Raw genomic sequence first — 18,619 nt, forward strand, 5'->3', positions numbered from 1 at the left:
GTTACTAAACATGAGGAGGTCCTGATCTAAAGAATCAATAAGGGGTCAGAAGCCAGATCAAAAGTCAAGAGCCAAAGAAGCTGGATGCAAAAGCAGGAACAAAAGTCATTAAGAGAAGTCACTTACAGAATCAGAAATATCAGAAGACAGAAGCCAAGACCAGCTGACTTGACTTTCTACTGTTGTTGGAGGGAATCTAATCTGACTGGAGGGAATCTCCGCTGTTTGAAAATATGCATTAGAGGAAACAGTAACCTTCTAGTGTGATGTATATCCTGAATGAGGGGAAATCCAAGAAAGACATTTCTGTTTCTCTCTATTGCCCTCTGAGGCTTACCAGGGGAAAATCCCTGAAACCTATAGAGAACAAAACCTGAATAGTCTTGCAGATTCTCTGATTAAAGGGAATTTTTCATTGAATGAGTGTCATGGCTACCTCAGTGACTAAACAAGGGAGCAAACTTGGGAAACTCTTAAGATTCTGAGTTTCAAGCTTCTGTTATCTAAAATACATTAACATTGCTTCAGCATGGAGATATTAGAGAGTAACTGAGAATGACAGAGAAGTGTTTTCAACCAGCAGCAGAACACAGAGACTCAGAAAATGAGCAGTCTCACTGATCAGGAGACATTTGCTGCAGACTTTCACGCAAAAAGACCACAGATGTCCAGACCACAGGACAAAGTCATAAGTTGACACAGCCAATGTTTCTTTATGAATATATCACAATGCTAAGTTTTTCTAAGTTCATCCACTCTCTTCATCCTACCTTACTTCTAGGATATGGCTGTGAGTATAACCCAGAGTTATGGAAACATGATTATGTTTTCATTATTAATTTACCTTTTATTTAGTAAATGTTATATTATTGTTTGCTTTTACCCTTTTAGTAAATGTTTAATGATAAAGAGTTCATGGGGTCACCATATTTAATATGTATAAATGAAAAATGCAATTTGGGTGCCCCTTAGGAGCTAAGTGGCAAATAGTAGGAATATATTCTCCCTTTCATGAGAGTGAATTATAGCAGAGTAGCTTCCTATAACCACCTCCTGGAACACTACCCTTTGACCTTCCAGTATTAGTACTAGTTGGGTTACGTTAGTCAGTCCAAAGGATGAGAGAAGGGCAGGGGTACCACATCATTTAGCCATCTAGAAAAAGCAAAAGGGCTTCAATAAAACATTTTAAAGTACAGATAATAATAAAAAAATGGTAAAGTATGGAAAATAATAAAAAAAATAAAAATGGTTCAGAAGGGGACACAAGTACAGTATTTTTGTCATTACTGTGATATGCATATACATACATATGTACACACATATATATAATTTAAAATGTGCTATCTAACAAGTTCATAATTTCATATATTATCTTTTTCATCTTTTCATATGGAAGTGTTCATTTTTATTAATGGTTGTTAAATTTATAATGAAAAGAAAGTGTAAATGAATATAGAAGAAGAATAAGAAATATAGATAATTTGGGGAAAAGGCACTAGGAGCTTCCTCTTGACTTAAGTTTTGAAGTAAATGAGATTCACAGCAATAGAGATGAAAAAGAAGTACATTCTAGGCATGGTGGACAGCTAGTATGAAGGCAAAGCAAAAGGAATAGCAAGGAGGCCAATTTGCTTAAATTACAAAGTGCCTGAAGGTGAGTTGGTAAGGTAAATTAAGAAAGTAAGGCTGAAAAGTTAGTTTGGGGCTGGATTGTGAAGACCTTTGGGAGCCAAACAGGAAAGTTTGTTTATGCTATGCATACATACATGCATGCACACATACATATGCATGTGCATATACACTGCTGTGGGATATTTTATATATATATATATATACATATATATATATGTATATGTATATATATGTAAGAAGACATATATATCTATATATCTATATATGTATATATGTATATATGTATCTTCTTACATATATATATATATATATATATATATATATATATATATATATATATATATATATATGTATATATATATATATATCTTCTTTAAGTCCTTAGGACTTTTCTTCCCATTTTCTTAGAAGCAATGGGACTTTCCTTCTCCACACCCTCACTGATTGCACTATTTTATTGACCTCTTCTACCTGATGCCTCACAAAAATAAATATTTTTTTCCAAGTGCCCTATGTAAGTTCCCTTCAGGAAGTCTAAAGTGTGAATTAGTAATTTAAATATATCAATCCAAAAACAAAACATACCCTCATACATACAGATGTGTGTATCTTATATTTATTGTTAATACTTATCTATGATAGAGAAACAGTTTCAAAATCAGGAGGACTCAGATTCAAATCCTATCTATGAAGATTCTAGCTATGTGACCCTGAGCAAGTCACTTAATTTTTAGTATTCTGCAGAAACTCCATACACATTTCAGAATAGTTGCTCCTCTACCTTGGCAAAATAAGTTTCCATACCACAGGGTTCTATGTATCAATCACAAAACAAACAACCCCCCCCCAAAAGAGCTATGTTACAGCATCTACAGAGAGGAAGAAGTGTCATTATGTAGTAGAGCAGGTACTTGAGTTGAATTTGGGAAGGCATATACAAATCCCCCTTCTGATACTTACCTATATGATCACAGGAAAGTTCCTAAAGTTTTCTAAGATTCAGGCAATTCTTAAAGTCTTAAGTTTAAAGAGGATTGTACTATATTGGTAATAGAAGTTACCAAACTCATAACATGTGTTTTAGGTATATTGATATTGTGCAATATGAAAAAAATTGGAAATCTTCCAGTTATCAAGTAATATGTAGTATGACATTCATGATATAAATAACATTGGCCTGGAGGGGTAAAAAAAAGAGATATGTGGAACATAACTGTCCTGTTACTAACTCAAGGCATTAACTTAGGACTATAATTCAACCTCTTTACACCTCATTTTTCTCACCCATAAAACTGTCTAAACAGGAATAGATCTAGATGTTCTCAGAATTCCCTTACAGTCCTAACATTGCATGATTTTATCACAAATATCTTTATTCCAATGAAATTATTTAAGAAATTTGTTGAATCTCAATATTTCCAATGGTTTGTGATTTCATCAGTATGGGTCCCTCTAGTTATGCAGACTGAAACTCTCATTTCAGTAGAATTTTCATGAAACACAAGAGCTTTAATGCCTCTGGACCATACTTCTGGTGTTGATCCTCTCCAGATGTAGGCAAGCCTGGTACACACACATAGTTCAGCCTTGAGTGGCATTTGAAGCTTTTCCAATTTGGTAAGACTTCCTTATAGCACATGTACTCTGCCCCAAAATGTGACTTTGCATTAGGATTTAGCAATATAATATCTTAATTAAACTTCAATTAATTTTTCTCCAGAATTCTACAGAATATTCCCTTGTATCCCTAATATCATTATCTTTTATAGTATTTAGAAGACTGCCTATTTACCTCTTTTCTAAAATATCATAATTGACTGACAACTAACTTCTAACTAAATGAAAGGGCATAGGAGAAGACTGAGTCTATGATTTCATTGGTATGCTGGACTCCCAGTAAGAAAACTCCCTCTGTTAATACAGTTTTGAAGAGTTGCCTGGGGCATTTATAGGTTGCTCAGGGTCAAAGGCCAATATGTGACAGAAATGGGAACCCAGGGGCCACTGACTTCAGGTTAGCAATCCATCCACTATGTATTCTGCCTCCTTTAGAAGTGGAAAAAATAAAAAAATTAAAAATAAAAAAAGTGGAAAAAAGAAATATATATTATATATATATATATATATATATATATATAGTATACATATATATATATATATACATATATAAAACTCTTCCCCTTTTATCCAAAGTTAATTATAAAAAAATCATTGAAATAGATACAAAAAATAGGCCAAATGACTGCACTAAGAAACAGCTTCCTGTTTTTAACAGGACTGAGTTTTCTGTTCAAAACTGATCTGACATATAAACAAGTCAGCAGGCCAAAGAAGCTAGCAGATGTGCCAGAGCTGAAAATGCAAAAGCTATGACTTTCAAGGAACTGACAACTATGTTGGGGACAGTGGAGCAAGGAAGAACTAGACAATGAGCAATAAGATGTATGTAGGAAAGATGTACAGAGGACACGTGTTCTCTCTTTTGGTTTGTTCCTCTCTTTTCAGAGTAAAGATCAGAGAAGAGAAAGGTTGGCAGAGCAATAGCTGACAACCGCCATCTCCTCCCTCGAGTAATCTTTTCTGATGACCATGTTTGTGAGAGAATTCCTCTAACTCTTCTTTCTGATGGTTGTGTTAAAGGGTTCAACAAGTGACAACAAACTTCCCTATGGGAAGACAGGTGGTTTTGGTTAAGTGCCTACTATGTGGTATCTTAATCTTTTATTTAAAAATTTGGTAAATAATAAAATGTTCAAAAATAATTTTACTGATATGTTATTTTTACACATTTATAGGACTCACTTGATTGTCTTATCCACTTAAAAGTAATGATCTTTATAGGTAAGGATATTTTTTTTTGGTTGAATCAAACTGAACAAAGTGTGAACAGTGCTTGTACACCTCCTTGATCCAATCAAAACCACTGTGTGAGAGACAGTGAAATACCTAAGGAAATTGAAAAGAATTAACTATCTCAGAACAAGGGGAAGAGATTCTGAAAGGATGAATTCATAAAATTAGAACAAGCTTGGCATTCCAATAAACTCTGAGGAATGAAGGGAGTATTGAGCTATGGCAAAGAAGGGAGATGACTGAGAAGAATCTGACTTTGAAGGCACTACAATACAAGATCAACTTTGTGGAAAGTGCCAAGAAAGAGTAGCTTTTTCTGCAATTTTTTTTCTGGTGCTTTTCTATCCATAAACTTGATATTAGAAACTGCTTCTTTGCTGTCCGAAAACTAAATTTTTCCTCAACTACAAAGAGGGTTACCGAGAGATAGATATAAATTAAAGCCCAACCAAACCACTGCCTCAGTAAGATAAATTTACCCAACTAAACTCAGAACTAGACTCAGAGCTTTCTGTTTAAAATTAATCCCCTAACACAAAGTCTCTAAAGAGAAAGAATCTAGTTGGACTTTAAAGAGCATTATGCCAACCCCCTTAATTAGCTTAAAACAGGCTAATTTTCATAACTAAGCATTAAAAACACCTCAGATGTTATCCAACAAGCACCACAAAGTACACACTCCCTTCCCCCACCTCAAGAAGTAAAACAAACTGATTTCAGGGACATTTTAAATCTCTTTTTGCTTGTGGTATTTAATGTCTGTCAACAACAACAACAATAACAACAACAACAAGAAGCAACAGAGTGTATCTTAATTTTATGAATTTGGAACCAACATTGCCTGTTGTCTTTGACCTGAGGGGTTTTGTTGGTGTGTTTGTTTTGCCCTTATCATCATCTATTCATGCAACTGTAGGAATTTTGAATGTTATTCTTCTGACTCTTCTTTCTTCATTACTTCATTGAGTGTGTAAACTTGAAGTTAAATGGTCTGTGTGTGGGAGTTGGAAGCATCATAATATGTTGTATTTTTCATTGTTTTTTATTTAATGAGTACAATTTCATCTGGTTTTAAAAAATCAACTTTGAAAAAAATTGAAATATCTAGAAAATAATTATAAATGATTGCCTTTTAATTTTATTTCAATAAATTTTAACATGTGTAATTTAATAAGATTAAACATACACAGATTATTTTATGAAAAAGAGGGTGCTTTTTTAAAAAGGATTGTGTCAGTAAAGAAAATGTAGAACCATGGTTCTCAGGTTTTCTAAGTAAAATTTAAATACTTTTAATCACCGTAAGGACTTAAATGTCCTTTACTACTGTGCATTTTGGTATTCTTATTGTACCAAAGGGCCTTATTTTAAAAGGCTTTCTTCCTTACATATTAACTTACTGATTCATTTTTATGCGTTCAATTAATTTCGTAATTTAGCTTTGCTATTCTTGTGCCATCTGTGTATCTCTGCTATGAAATCAATTTGATCAGTATGAGTAATTTTCAGTTCTGTTATTTTTGCTTTTCAATATTTTACTAAAAAAATAGCAACACTATTCAAAACTTATATTGATCTATCTATATTTCTACTTGTCTGTTTTATCCCTCCCAGGTTTTGTTATCAGGACTACATTTGCCTAACAGGATGTTTTAAGGATGCTGCTAAGGATTATAAGTTATTCAATATAAATTATTTGGAAAACCGTCTTGGCCAAGTTATTTTTTTTTTCCTTTGGGAGGGTATAGGACCATAGACTGATGGTAAGGAGGGACGTCTGTGGTCTCTCCAACTACCTCATTTTGTAAATGAGGTAACTGTGACCCAAGGAGATTAGCCAGTTTTCTCCATATCATGCAAATACTAAATAGCAGAGGCATAATTTAAGCCCTACCATCTGACTCTAGTCTTAGGGCTCTTTCCATTATACAAGCTTGCTTGATTTGTCTTTCTACGCTTGTTTATCTATTCCATTTGTATTTTTGACAATGTTTATATTTGGGTAGATATTAGATAAAGCATGTGTGTGTGTGTATGTAATACATGATTTGATTTTGTTTGCATATACTAGGGTCCATACAGTGTAAAGGATATGGAAAGCCTTGAGTTCATATCCTGTCTCTGACATTTACTAGTTATATGGCCTAGGACAAGTCCCAACCTCAAGGACCCTCACACAACTTTGTAGTTTTGTGGGTTGTTATTTTCATCAGTAGAAGAAATTTTCTCAGGAGGAGATTCCTCAGGCTAATAAAAATTATAAATCCTTTACATATTCATTTTACTAGGATATAAAATATTCTGATAACTTGCCTTTATTTCTCCTCCACTCATTGCAAATTTCTTTTCTCATATTTCATCTTAATATTTTCTGTTTTCTCTCTCATTTGAGGAGGCAGAATAATATTATTTAATGTTTACTGACTTTTTTAGGCTTTTTAAAGAAACCTAGCTTTTTGTTTTTCTATATTAAATGCTAAAATCTCTTTTGATTTTTAAAATTTCTTCTTGTATTAGATTTGGGTTTGGTTTAGTACTTTTTAAATTTTACATTAGATACTCAATGTATTAATCCTCTCTCATTCTCCATCGTTAGTATAGTATTAGAAATATAAATTATTTTGTGAGGACTGCTTTAACTAACAAAAATATATTTTGGTATGTTTTCTCATTTTAACTACAATGGTTACTACAATGATTCTTTTTTCTTTGATTCATTTATTGTTAAAGTACTTCCCCTCTCTCCAATTTAGGTTTGTATAATTTGTTCATATTTCATTTTTGGCTGAAATTTTATCCAATTTTATGCTTTAAAAATGAATATGACATTTATTTTCCATTCTACAATTATATATTCTTTATGATTGAAGATATATTTTATAGCAATGCTATTGCTGCTGAAATATAGGAATTCTCTCAAAGATTCCCATCCAATAATCTCCACAAGTCTATCAAATCTGATTTTTCCAAGAGCATAATGAAAATTTCTTTCTTTATTATCATTGTTTGATTTCTCGGGTTCTAAAGAACTGTATTAAATACGCAATTATTTTACTATCTAAATGTTTTCTATATGATATTTTTAAGTTTTAATAACTGATATTTATATATATATATACACATATATATATGTATTTAGTTTACAAAGCATTTCATATCAATTAAATCATTTGAACTTCAAGCTTTCAGCATGTTATCAATCACTGCTTAACAATTCCACATGTTGTGGTTGGAAAGTAAAATCAGGTGTGTGAAGCTTATCCCATAGTGTTGTTAACTTATAAATGATAATGCTGATTTTTTCTTTAGTATGGATATTTCTGAATACCATAAAGCTATATGAACCATGATCCTGGTAACAAAATATCTCCAATATGGAATAGATGTGTCTTACAAAAATGATTTATGATTTCTGTTAACATCCTTATATGGAAATTCCCTTTGTAGATATCCATGTCAAACTCTCTAACCTGTTAAATAAGTCTTAAAGAATTACTTGAGGGCACATATGGAGCTCAACACAGATCTGATCCTTTATGCATTAGTAGATAAATATGACCTAGGTCTTGAGACACATAAGGTTTAAGTGTTTTGCCCAAGATCACTCAGGTGGTCAAAGTCCAAGGCAAGATTTGAATCTAGCTCTTGAATACAAGTCTTGAAAGTCATGCAGTACAACAACTTATGATTAATTTCAGGTTCTTCTGTTCAAGACTACATTTAGTGGAGTATCTTGCATCCATGATATTGGGGAATAGGTGATTAGGGAGGAGAAAAGACTATAATATTGAATCAATTATATGTAATCAATCAGTTAACAAGCATTTTATGAGCACCTACTGTGTTCCAGATACAGTGCTAGATTCTAGAGATATAAAAATAACAAAAGTATCACCAATCTCAAGAAGCTTACATTCTATCAGGTCAGACTACAGGCACATGTAAAAGTAAAAACCAAAAAAGGTATACTAAGGCACATATACAAGGTCATTAAGGATAGCAAATGAGTCAGTGATTTCATTAGTAAGGGATACTCTAGGGTGAAGAAACTCTGGGTCCAGGTTGACTCCTCTGCAATTTATAATCTTAGTTGCACACAGCACTAAGAAGTTAAGTGTCCTTCCTGGAGTCAGAGGGACACTGTATGTCTGATGTGGGACTTAAATCCAATTTTCCCTAGCTTTGAGTAAGACTTCTTATCTATATTATGCTGCATCTAGGTAAATACAAAAATACATAAGATATAGCCTCTGTAATCAAGGAATTTTGATCTTACTGGGAGAATTAAGACACATACACAAGTAGATGTGATAGAAAATAAAATGCGATCCATAGGATAGGTAGCTGCAAACAATGGCAAGACTAGAAAAAGGAAAGATGATTTTTTTTTTGTATATGGGATCAAGAAACTATGATTTTATGAAAAATCTTCAGTAAGTATGGCCATGCTATTCAAAAAGAATATTTAGAATGCATAGAACTAAGACTAATTAAGATGAGATAATATAAGCAAAATAGTTTATTAAATATAAAGGGGGCATAAAGTTGTCTTTTTTATATTTAGAAAAGATAATCAGACTCCAAATGTCCATATTCCTTTAAGATCCCCATTTAGTATTTTTCCTTTGTGGTTGTTCTTCACCCTCCTCCATCTCTACCTCTGAGAAGTGATAGGATCAACACAATGGCAGGGAATTCTCTTAAAATCCAGAGATATTTTCTAAGTAGGTATTTTGATGTACAGATTTATGCTTTGAGACATTCAAGGTCTTGATTTTTTAAGAAGAAATACATGTTTAATTATTGATATGCCAAGCAAACATTCAAATGAAAGCTGATCCTACTATAAGTATTACAGTCTTGAATGTTCACAAATATTGACATCACCCCAAATATAAAGTAAATAATTGAAATGTCACTTATGTGAATGAATTCTTTTTATAGGCTAGGCAGCCATCTGTTGGGAAAGTATAGAACTCTCTGCAAACTGTCAGTTTATAAGACAGGATGTTTTAGAATGTTGGAATGATTGGAAATCATTTTCTATGAAAAATAAATAAATTTCCAAATGTCTCACCATCATTATTAATCCTTGCACTTTCTTCCTCTTCACAAAATCAAAATCATTAAGGTGTTGCCTCTCCTTTTAAAATATCTGAAATTCTATGACCTTTTGTGACTAATTTTAAATGATAGTGACTTATTTGCTTTGAATTAGTTCAATAAGTATGTTCTTATTAATATGAAACGATCCCTCTGCTGGAAACTGAGAATGGTTTTTTTTATTAATAGCTCTGATATCCCTCAATAATTTACTAATAATTTACTAATAATTGAGGTTCTCAGTCTATAATGTAACATTTAAATATTTTTGTTTCTTTTTGGCTTAAAAATGTGCATTTCTTGAATTCTTACATTGAAATAAAGAGAACACAAGCTTGGGTACGAGGACCAGACATAACTTGGATAGATAAAGACCTGGAAAGTCCAAAGAAATGTCTGTTCCTGATTTACTACCCATTTTTCCTGTCCATCAGAAGACAGATAGGAGACAGGAAGCTGAATACAGTAAGAAAATATTCTTCTGCCTGAGCTGACAGACATGAATCTCACAGCATGCAAGCTCTCCTAAAATGATAAACTTTACCTTAATAAAGCAATTGGAAACAGCTCTCTTTTTAAAATAGTTTGCCTAGCAATAATGCCAAAAATTAATCAGGAAACCTGATCATTTGGGTCTAATAAATGAGATTGTCTTGTTACAAAAGATTTGTTCTTCAAATTTGTCTGATTTTCTGATGTCTTCCCTTTATAAATAACCTTTTCTGTGACTTTTTTCTTTAAAATAATTAAGTCATAGTCATTTAAAATTCACAGTACTGCTCCCCTCCTCAAATCAAGTTGTATTTAGAAGGATTCGGTTAATTTGATATAACTTTTCAATGTTTGTAGAGCATAATAGGACAAATATCAAGCCATCTGAATGATAACTTTGGACTAAAATGGATGAAGAGGTAGAAAAATGGTCAGATTCAACTATAAATCTGTATACTTTGGAGAATATCAGATATGAAATAGAAAAATTATAGTAGAAGTAGATCCTCCATAAATTATAGAAGAAAATAACTTGGGGAAGTCAGTAACAATACTTATAGCTTCAGAAGTCTATATACCAATGCTCAGAACATAGGTCATAAACAGTGAACTTCAGAACTTTAACAAAAGATGACATATATGATTTTGAAGGAATCAGAGATTTAGCTAGAGTTTGGTAGAGGAAGGATAGGCTTTGTTGAACAGAAAGGGCTGAAAAGAGGGTCTAGTTTACTACAGCATATAAACCTATTTGGAAACTCATGAATGTGAAGTATCACAGAATAGGCCAGAGTTGCCAGCTTGCCCAGCATGTATACCTAATGAATACCCAATATTACATATCCAACAAGTAGTCATCCAGCCTTTGTTTAGAGACTTGCAAGGAGGAGGAATCCACCATCTCTCCAAGTAACTAAAACATTTCCCTTTTGCAACACTCCTATTCTGCATCCAACATCAAGCCTAAATTGATCCCCTGTGCAACTTCTACCCATTGCTCCTACTTCTGCCCTCTGGTCGCCAACAGAACAAATCCAACCCTTCCAACAAATGATGACCCCATCCCAATGGATCATCTTTTATTCTGGTTAGTCATGCTCAGTCTCTTCAACCAATCCTCTTTTTTCCATGGACTCAAAGTAACTGACCATATATATAGCAATCTTCTGAATACCCTTCAGTACATCAATGTCTTCTTTAAACCATGATGCCCAGAACTGAACATGTGCCTCCTCACCACCACTACTGACCTCTGGCCTTCATCCTCATCTCCCTTCCATCAGAAACTTAGCTTATACTTTTGGATACATTGGCTCTCACAAACAGGTTAAACTCTGTTAGGAACTTGCTAGTAACCAAGCTTCTATGCCATGTCCTGGCAATCTCAACTGCCTCTTTGTGCATAATTCCTCCTCCACATACTAGTTTTTCAGCACTGCTTTGTGTGTTGCCTTCATTGATTAGAACACAAGCTCATTAAGGGCAAGAAGTATCTTTCTTGCTTATATTTGAATCCCTACTACTTAGCATAGGGTCTGGCATATGGTACAGTTTTAACACTTTTCTATCTTAATATCATCTATCATCTATCTGTCTACTAGATGAAGTCTGATGAGTGGGATTACTATCATCTCCCTATTTTTACGAACTGTGGAGCCCAGGATCACATTAGCATTTTTTAACTATTGCTGATATAGTTGACTCATATTGAACTTAAAATCAATTAAATTTCTAAAATAGTTTTTAAAACTATCTACGCATACTTCCTTCATATTATGTATATATATATATATGTATATATATATATATATATATATATATACATATATATATATATATATATGAAGCTGATTTTCATACCCAATGCCTGGTTTTAGATTTATTCTTGTTGAAATTCATCTTACTAGAATTAGCTCATTGTTCTAGCCTGTTTAGATTCCTAAGCTGTCATCCACTGAGTCAGCTATCCTTTCGAGTTTTGTGTCATCTGCAAACCCATTGAAAATATCATTTATGCCTTTATCCAAGTCAGTGACAAAAATATCAAATAGTACAAGTTTAATCACAGATCCATGGAGTACTCCACTGATAAACTCCTATCACAATATCACAGAAATATTGACAACTCCTTTTCTGACGTATGCTATCCAACCAGTTCTAAACCCACATAATTATATTATGATTTAGTCCATAGTTATCTTTGTCACTATCACAGTATCAGAGAGTTTATTTTTTAAAAAAAATATTTTCTAAAAGCTAAGTAAAAATAACCATATTTTCCTCATTTATAGTTTCATAATCTTATACAAATAAAAGGAAATGAGATGAGTCTTGCAGTATCTGTTCTTAATGATGACATTCTGGCTCTTTGTAATTACTACTACCCTTTCTAGTGGTTTACCAACCACTTCTTTAATGATTCATCTAATAATTTTCCCAGGAATGGAAATCAGGCTCATGCCCCACAGTTTCCAAATTATGTTCTCCTCCCTTTGAAAATGTATTCATTTGCCCTTTCCTAAACTTATAATACCTCTCCCATTCTCCAAAAACTTTCAAATATCATGGACAGTGCATCAGCAATCACAATGTTCAATTCTTTCAGGACCCAAGATTTCATCTGTTCTAAATGACTGAATGTATTATGGAAAGTTTCATCTTTGCATAGTACCTTCTGTCTTAACTTCTGTCTTAACTTGGTTATCAAATCACTTGTAGCCTTTGTATGTTTTTGAACATTTCCAATGTTAAATTATTTCTCATTTACAGAGAAAAAATGAGAATAATAGTAGTATGGAGTAATAGTAATATAGAAGAAGATAAAAGAAATGAAGCAGAGGTGATCTGGAGATACATTACAGATCACATGGCCAAATAAAGGAAATACATTATGAATTTCTGACAGAGATCACAAAACTGGCAGTGAGGCTTAGTGATAGTTTCATCATTTGAAAGGCAGAGGAAGTGATGAGGAAAATCATGATTCAACCTATTTCTGATCTACAAGGAGTAATCTGTTGGTGAAATGTAATATAAGTGATCTTAGCAAGAAAGTACCATAAGTGCACTAAAACATAATCAAATTATTACCCTAGATTTTAGGTAACAAGTCAAATAAACAGGTCAGAGAAATTATAAGTATAATCCAATAATGTTAAACTTTGAAAGGGACAATGACTTAAAAGAAAGAGGGAAATAATCTTAAAACAAAATTCACTCTGTCTCTGTCTCTCTGTTTCTCTTTGTCTCTCTTTGTATTTTTTCTCTGTCTCTCTCTTACACACACACACACACACACACACACACACACACACACACACACACACACAATCGCAATTGATCTCAGTGAAGAAATCCAATGCAACTTCGTAGGGATTTTTTTCAATGAGGTAAAAAAAATGTGTAAAAGTTGGAAATACAGATATACAGCCCAAGAAAAATAGAATACACTGGAACAAAGGGTACTTTTTTACATATATTCAGTACAAGAAGACAAAAAAGTGCTAGGTCCTCTACTTGGGACTACGTAATACTTGTGGAAAACTAAGAGAAAGCAGAACTATTCAAAACCTATTTTACTAAGTATCTCTTCTGCCAAGAAAAATAATCTTTAAGTAAACAAGCACTTTTAGGAACAATGTTGTATATCAGGAATTCTGAGGAAAGAGATGCAATGATCAATGCAAACTTCACTGAGGGATTTACTAACAGGAGCCCAATACAGTTTACACCTTGCAAGGAATAGCAAGCAAGCAGGACAAATCCATGAAGTCCATGTTGGGGCTTGCTTATTATATGCTTTACTGAAACTGCCTAAGAAGGGAGTTGATTAAAACATCCAGGATGTGGCTGAAGCAGCAGGATGTGTAAGTGTTCAACAAAAATGGAGCTGGCTGTTAGTCATATATTATTCTTGACCTAGAGAGAATATTTATGAAGTTTCTTGCTCCTAACTGCAACCATTATCTGTCTAACCCACAATGCTCATAACTGCAGCCATGATCCATTTACAAGAGAAAAAAAAATAGCACTTCTAGGTAAGTAAAGGTCTTCTACATTCCACTAGTAATGTCCCAGAATATTAAAAAAACTTGCAAATTCTATCACTAAATCACTGGTTATACTTGTGGGGAATGAGAGATATTCTAGGAAATTAGAGATGGATAAATTCTACTCTAAACATAAAATAAAGGTATAACATTGTGTGAACTATGTCATTCTGTCACTGAAGTGGGACCCATTATCTTGTCTACCAGCCACTCAGCAGTTGCTGCATGCTCCACTTGCACTAATAAATATATACCTCCAATTATCAGTGGGTGCAGGGAAAAAGTACCCCCTCACTTACATAGCAGCAGACACAAGGAGGGTCAGTAGAGTAACTCTCTTTATTTTCAACTGTCATTTCAATGGGTTATTTCAGTATATGAAGAGCTTGAAATGATGTGGCAATTTAGTACTGTCAAGACTGATGTATTAGACTAACCTATTTTCTGCATTTGGTGAACTGACACTATTTTTTTCTTACTCTTGTGGGAATTACATGTGTCTTATTCAGGATAAGAGTTCTCAGCCACTATATCAGAACAGAGATGTCATGTCAGAGGAACAAAATGACTAGATTCCATTGTAGAACCCTCCTGTTCTATGAATGCTGTTAAGAGTGTCTGCTTAGCTGGAAACATTTGTTCACTATTGAGCCAACAAGGCCAGTTTAGCAAAGTATGATGAGAATAAGTTCCCAAGCTGGATTTGAGACAAAGCTAAGCTAAGACCACCTATTTCCTATGTACACAAAGACCAGAGAGAAAAAAAAATTAAGAATGACTAAAACTATAGACTCCTGAAATAAATGAATGCTGATATGCAAAAAGACATAACAAAACACATGGATGGCTAGTAAGCATTATTACAAATGGAAATTGATTATCAGCAGCCAAGAAGAAAAATTATGCCAGAATAACTTTACCTTTTTTGGTAGTATTACTGTGTTGTAAGACAAGGTAAATGAAGTATATGCAGTGCACTGGGATTTTAGCAGAGCTTTTGACTAAATATCTCATGATATCCTATTTGACAAGATAGAGACCAGTGATTTGCCTGATATATTTAGGTGGAAATGATATAGTTGGGTAAAACTCCAACCGAACAAACATTCTATAAGTGTATGGCTAAAGGAAACTAGATGTCACAGTGAATGGAGAGGTGGGCACAGAGTTAGGAAGACTTGAGTTCAAATCAAGCCTCAGATACTTATTAGTTATATAACCTTCAGCAAATCATTTAATCTCTATCTGCCTCAATTTCTTCAATTGTAGATGGAGATAACAATAGTACCTATCTCCCAGGAACGCTATGAAAATCCAATGAGATATTTGTAAAGAGCTCAGCACAATGTCTGACATATAATAGGCACTTTCTAAATGTTCATTTCCTCCCTTCCTTTCTTCCTAAATTTAGTATTTGACCCAATATGTGAATAGTAGTGTGGGTTCTCTGTCATTTTTGTTTTTAATTCTGGTTTTCATTTTCCATGTTAAACTGGAATTGAGAAGAGTAGATTCAGAAATCTACGTCTATGTATACATATATACATACATACATTTAATTTTGGCTATTCTTTAAGATTTTAATGAAAATTTGAATTCTGCTTCAAAAAGAATTTTTAACACAATGTTATGTCAAAAGTTTATAATATAATGAAGGGTTTTTCATAGTTTAAAAGTACAGTGAGTAGAGCCAGAGCCAAGATGGAGAAAAGGCACACATTCACCTGATCTCTCTCCCAAACCCTTCCAAATACCTTTAAATATTGACTCAAAACAAGTTCTAGAGGTGCAGAATCCACAAAAAGAGAGAAAGCAAAACAATTTTCAGGTCCAAGACAACTTAGAAGGCCAGTAGGAAAGAAAGGTGTACTGCACCAGGGTGAGGATGGAGCACAGTCCAGTTCAGGTCAGAGCAGCACAGACCCAGCCCCAGAAAACCTGGAACTGCCTTTGGGGGTGACTATATTAGTGGCTACAATGGTGATTTCTGCACCTCTCAGCCCACAGATTTTAAGGGGGACAGACAACTAATCAGAAGTAATTTAAAGGGGTCCCTTTCCTGGCAACCATGAGCCGAACTCTATCGCATTGGCAGCACCTGGATCTGGGTCACAGTCCTGAGCGTCACTCTCAGGTCATGAAGGAACACTAATGTACCAGAGCTTGCAGCCATAGGGAAGCAGAAACCCTGGTCACAGTCACTCACAGAGCAGTGCATGGTACACAAAAATAGCAAACACACCGTGCCCTATATTATACACCTTGGAAGAACCAAAAACTCACAGTCACCAAAATTACCTCTGAGAACAGCCGCACAAAAAACCTGAAGCTTAGGGTGATTCCCTCTCCAGAGCCCCCTTTAGCACAGAGTTGAAAGTCAAGAAATATGCTGGCAAATGAGCAAACAGCAGGAAAAGATCATAATTATACAAAGTTACTATGGTGACAGGGAAGATCCAAAAACAAACTCAGAAGAAGACTACGTCAAAACTCCTACGTCCTAAATTCTCAAAGACAAACACGAATTGTCCTCAGGCTATGGAAGAACTAAAAGAAAAAAAGGATTTTTAAAATCAAGTAAGAGAGGAAGAGAAATGAGAGTGATACAAGAAAATCATGAAAAATGAATCAACAGCTTGGTAAAGAAGGCACAAAAATACTGATAAAAATGATACCTTAAGAAATAAAATAGACCCAATGGTAAAAGAGGCACAAATATCAAATGAAGAGAAGAATGCCTTGGAAAATAGAATTGGCCAAATGGAAAAAAGATGTGCAAAATCCACTGAAGGAAAGAGCGCCTTGGGGCAGCTAGGTAGCACAGTGGATAGAGCACTAACCCTGGAGTCAGGAGGACCTGAGTTCAAATAGGGCCTCAGACACATAACACTCACTAGCTGTGTGACTCTGGGAGAGTCACTTAACCCCAATTGCCTCATACAAAGAAAAAGCCCCTTAAAAATCAGAATTGGCCAAATGGAAAAGGAGGTTCAAAAGCTCTCTGAAGAAAATAGTTCCTTAAATATTTGAATTGGGCAAATGAAAGCAAATGACTTTATGAGAAATCAAGAAACAATAAAAACAAAATCAAAAGAATTTAAAAAATAGAAGAAAATGTGAAATATTTCATTGAAAAAACAAAAAGAAAAAGAAACAAAAAAAAAAACTGACCTGGAAAATAGATCCAGGAGAACTAATTTAAAAATTCCTAGAGGCTCAGATTCTTACAATCTAGACACTGCTTAAATTCTTACAATGTAGCCAATAGCTCACTAACATTCTGACTCCTTAAGACTCTGCCCAATTTGATGGGTGTTCTAATAAAACTTGTCTTTGGCTGAAAGAATGCTTGGGTCAAATTCTTTTGGGCAGGACCCATGCTGATTTTGGGTCCCAGCAACCCTAAACCTCAACATTTTGGTGGCCTGTAGGGGGAAACTGCCTAACCCCAAGTTCTTCTCCAGCCAAGACTGGAACATATGTAAGCCTACCCCCTTTCTTGACCTGCATTTGGGGTTGCTCTCCAAGCATCCAATGCTTAGAGGTGCTTTTCAGGCAGACAGTTATGAGGCTGTCTCACACTTGGCTTGATGCTGTCAGGCTCTCAGTCCACTGGGTCGGTTAAAGGCCATGGACCTGGATACACGTTCCATGGTATAGAGGACAAGGATGGATGCCATATCAGGAAGTATATGCCCAATTCTGCCAATTCTCTTGGCGCTAGGGAATTGGAGAAAACTGCAGTTGCTTTTTGGTTCCCTGAGTCTTACTTACTTCACTCCTCTACACCCCTGAATCCTCCTTCATGGAGGTTACAGGGAAAAGTTAGAACAACAAAAAACATCTTAGCAGATTCTGGAGGTGTTATGATTGATCATCAAGGAGTTTTGAAACTCCTCCTTATGACCTTGGTCATTTCTTTTTCCCACTCACTTTTCTTGAGTCAAGAGGGTATCTGTTAAACCCTCTCACAGAAGAAGAGAGTTCACCCTTTACCCCTCACCTTTGATTTCACCCTTCCCCATCTGGGGAAAAGAAGAAGGACGGAGTGACAGCAGCTATAGCATTAGCCCCTCTGGCAATGGCCTTGGGCCCTGGGACAACCTTTGCCTGGAAGCATCACCCAGGTTCAACACATCCTGCTCAAGATAAGGAAGCAAGCCTCCAAACTTGGGTAAGCATGCTCTTGTAGTTTTAACTGTTAATGATGAGATGTTGATTCTTTGTGTAAAGTAATTTGGAAATCAATTTAAGAAAACTGAAGTTACCAGATTGGTAATGGGTTTGTTTCAAATTTCAAATTGGTGAACTTTTTATATCAGTTATGTCAAGCAACTTTTTGTAATTTGTTTACAATAAAATAATTTGGCTGTAGTTGGTTATTGTTTTAATGTGTAAACTTACCAAAAAGCTTGTTTGGGTTTTGATTTGCTGAGAATTTGACAGTATATAGAAATATCTAATGATTGGCTTTCTATACCAGGACA

The sequence above is a fragment of the Phascolarctos cinereus genome, unplaced genomic scaffold (genome assembly GCF_003287225.1).
Source record: "Phascolarctos cinereus isolate Bilbo 61053 unplaced genomic scaffold, phaCin_HiC Scaffold_1;HRSCAF=81, whole genome shotgun sequence".
NCBI classification, from domain to species: Eukaryota; Metazoa; Chordata; class Mammalia; order Diprotodontia; family Phascolarctidae; genus Phascolarctos; species Phascolarctos cinereus.